Source organism: Narcine bancroftii, chromosome 6 (assembly GCF_036971445.1).
Source record: "Narcine bancroftii isolate sNarBan1 chromosome 6, sNarBan1.hap1, whole genome shotgun sequence".
NCBI lineage: Eukaryota > Metazoa > Chordata > Chondrichthyes > Torpediniformes > Narcinidae > Narcine > Narcine bancroftii.
Genome location: NC_091474.1, coordinates 44,951,841 through 44,955,461, shown reverse-complemented (window position 1 = coordinate 44,955,461; position 3,621 = coordinate 44,951,841). Strand labels below are relative to the sequence as shown.

The following is a 3,621-nucleotide window of genomic DNA, read 5'->3' as shown; positions in this document are numbered from 1 at the left end:
TGCTTTTATTTTGAAGGTGTCTTTTTTGCACAAGTTGCGCACATACGTAGGCTATACACACATACATATGTGCGTAGCCTATGTCCATAAATCCATGCATGCGCACAGCTTTACCTTTACGCAGTTTCCAAGTTGACAAGTGTTAGCCCACAAAAATGTCTGCTCATGCTAATAGAAGAAAGGTTGATGCAGAAGGCAGAGTTTTTAACAAAACATGGACTACTAAGTATTTATTTATTGAAGTCCGAGGTAAAGTCGGGTGTTTAGTTTGTGGAGAGCAGATCGCTGTGTTTAAGGTCTACAATTTGAATCGGCATTACGAGACTAAACACGTGGAGAAATACAAAAACCTGACCGATGCCGGATGGACACGGACATCTGAAGCTTTGTAAAAGCATCAAGGCTTTTTTTTACCAAGCTTCACACATCCAGGGATGTGGCAGCCAAGACCAGCTTTATGATATGCAACAAAATTGCTAAAAACAGTAAGTTATTCTCTGAGGTGGAGTTCATCAAAGAGTGTTTGGTTTACTCTGCAGTGCTAATAAGCCCCGAGAAAAAAAGAAGCATTTGAGAATGTGCCCCTATCCAGACAAACCGTGACGAGAAGGATCAAGGGCATTGTGGGAATTCTGGGGCTTCAGCTGCAAAATAAAGTGGATAATAATGATTTTTTTCTCCTTGGCTTTGGACGAGACCTGTGATGTCGGAAACACTGCCCAGTTACCCGTCTTTGTCCGTGGGATAACAAAGGACTTTAAGATTAAGGAGGAGCTGGCGGCAATGCAGTCAATGAAAGGGACGACGACGGAGAGTGATTTGTTCATGGAGGTAAATGCATGCCTGGACAAGCTGGGACTGAAATGGGACAGACTGGCAGGTGTTACAATGGATGGTTGTCCAAATCTAACAGGGAAAAACATTGGACTTTTGAAACGGATGCAAGACAAAGGGACTGAAATCAACCCAGAATTGAATTGGTATTCTTACATTGTATCATACATCAGAATGTGTTGTGCAAGTCAGTGCTAATACTTAACTATGTCATTGATGTTGTAACTAAAATGGTTAACTTCTTCAGGACATGAGCATTAAATCACAGACAGTTTGTTGCACTCATGGAAGAGCATGAGATTGAACATGGTGACAGAGGGTATCACACAACTGTAAGATGGCTCAACCTGGGCAAAGAGCTGAAAAGAGTTTGGGACCTGAAAGCAGAGATTCAAGAGTTTTGTGAGAACAAAGGCAAAGACATACCAGAGCTCTCGATGGGAACTGGATGGCAGATCTTACATTTGCTGTTGATGTGACTGCAAATTTAGTTAAAGCCAAAGCATATTGTTGATCTAATTGTTTCAATTTGTTGGCTAATTTATTTTTTTCCTTCTTAGCCTTTTTCTGAACATTTGCAGTATAAGATATAATTTGGCCTCTGAGATAAGCCTTCAAAGCATCCCAGATAATCAGACGAGAAGATTTATCAGAGATATTAATTTAAAAAAATTGATTTGTTCCTCTAAAATTTCTAAAAACTCTATCGGATAATAAGGTTGAATTAAAATGCTTAATGTCTATTAATTTCTGATATGCCAGGAAAATTTAACGATAGAAACATGGGAATGTGATCAGAAATGGGTATGGTCTTGTATTCACAGGATCGAGTCAATAATCAATCCATGAATAAGTGGGGTGTACATAAGAAAAAAAAGAATATTCCTTATCCTTTGGATGCAAAAAGTGCCAAGCATCTAAAATACAACATTTTAATAAGAAGGATTGAATAAATAAGGCTGATTTGTTCAGGACAGCTAGGTTGGAGCTCAAGCGATCTAGGGTCAAGACACCAATTAAAGTGTTCACCCTCCACAAAGGAATGTACACTCAAATCAGACCAAAAAGAAAACAAATGTTCAAAAAAAATTCCAGATCATCAATATTAGGAAAATAAACATTGGCGAAAACCATCATCTTATTGTATAATTTGCCTGATACCATCACAAAATAACCATTAGCATCAGACTCAACTTTACGTTAAGGGAATAATTTGGTCCATAAAAATCGACATCCCTCTAGTTTTAGCCTGATATGATGAATGGAGGTGCTGCCATTTCCACTGATGAATGAACTAAATACCAAACTGCAAAGAGTGTAGGGGCATTTTTGTTCATGAAATGTACAGCCTGGTGAAGGTTTTCAAGAGAAAGTTGCAGTTTCTTTCCAGCCAACTGGAGAGCAACACTCTCTCTCACATGCAAACCCTGAAAGAAGTCACACCATCAGCTGATCACCTCCAGAGGTAACTCACCCACGTTAGAAGCACTGCCTTTAATGTCATCAGCTACTGAGTTTCCTCCATAGATAAGGGAGTTTCTTATTCTCTCTTTTAACCTTTACCATTTCTTGCAGTCATCTTTAAAATAGTCATAAAAGAAATAAGAAGAATACACTTTAATATATAGTTATTTTAGTATAAGGATGTTAGTAAATGGAAAGGTGTCAATAGCCATTTTAACAAGCTGCTACCCCATCAAATGCCAATAGGAAGTCACCTGGTCCTAATTCTGAAAGCTCCATATGGCTTTAAATGGGCTTTTAAAGGAGTGGACAGTGTTTTTTTTGAAAGATCTGCCCAAGATGGCGGCACCTATGCAGAGCAGCACACCATGAGGGATTGCAGACTTTCGGGGGAGCAGCAGAGTGGTACAGGGCACCAGCATGAATGAGAACAACCAACGTTGTGAAGGAGAAGCCCGGGAGGCAGTCCTACAAGATGGTGACCATGGCAGTGGACTACCAGGGAGCTCAGCAGCTGAAGGACCCCGCAGGTATGGTGGAGAACATGCGGTTGAAGGATTCTCACAAGCTGCGGGCGGCTGGAGATTGACTCATAGGGACCAGGTATCAGACTTAGGATTCGAGTAGGTGCTGAGGGCAAGGGGGTTCCCGAATGGTCTCGGACGTGAAGACTTCCTGATACTATAGGAAGTTTGGGTCTGAAGTTCAGTTTCAATGTTGTTTGGCATTGCTTGTAAATTTGCAGATGACACCATTTGGTGGTGTAGTGGACAGTGAGGAAGTACAACAAACTTTACAACAGGATAGGGATCAGTTGGGCAGGTAGACCAGCGAGGGGCAAATAGAATTGAAGACAAGTGTGAGGTTTTGAAGTTTCAGTTTATAAATGCCAAGTACAGAGGGAAGGGTTCTTCTGAGACCTGATTAAAAGATTATCCCTAATATTCACATTCATAAAGAGCACAATTTGCAAAGTACAGGATATTAAAGAAAAGGAAGATCAATTAATAAGGGCAGTGTGAGAGCACTGTTACAGGGTTCATTCAGAAGCCTGATGACTGAGGGGAGGAGACTATTGGTGCATGCATTCATGTTCTTGAGTTCTCTCCCCAATGGGAGGAGGGAGAAGAGAATGTGTCTGGGCTGTGACAGATACTTCAGTGTGTTAGTTGCCATTCCTGGCCAGCAGAAGGCCATGGAGGGGGAGGGAATTTTGTGCAATAGAGCATCCACCACCTTCTGCAGCCTCTTCCCACTTCCTCCCCGCTATTGAGTACAGCTGCAGGGAGCGCTGCCGTCGCAGGGCAGCAGCGATCATCAAAG

The 3,621-nt window shown here is 41.5% G+C and overlaps 1 pseudogene; it reads left to right on the top strand.

Annotated features, from left to right (window-relative positions):
* Positions 1-666: 666 nt before the first annotated feature.
* LOC138737295 (general transcription factor II-I repeat domain-containing protein 2B-like) lies at positions 667-2,726 on the top strand (annotated as a pseudogene).
* The last annotated feature ends 895 nt before the right edge of the window (positions 2,727-3,621 follow it).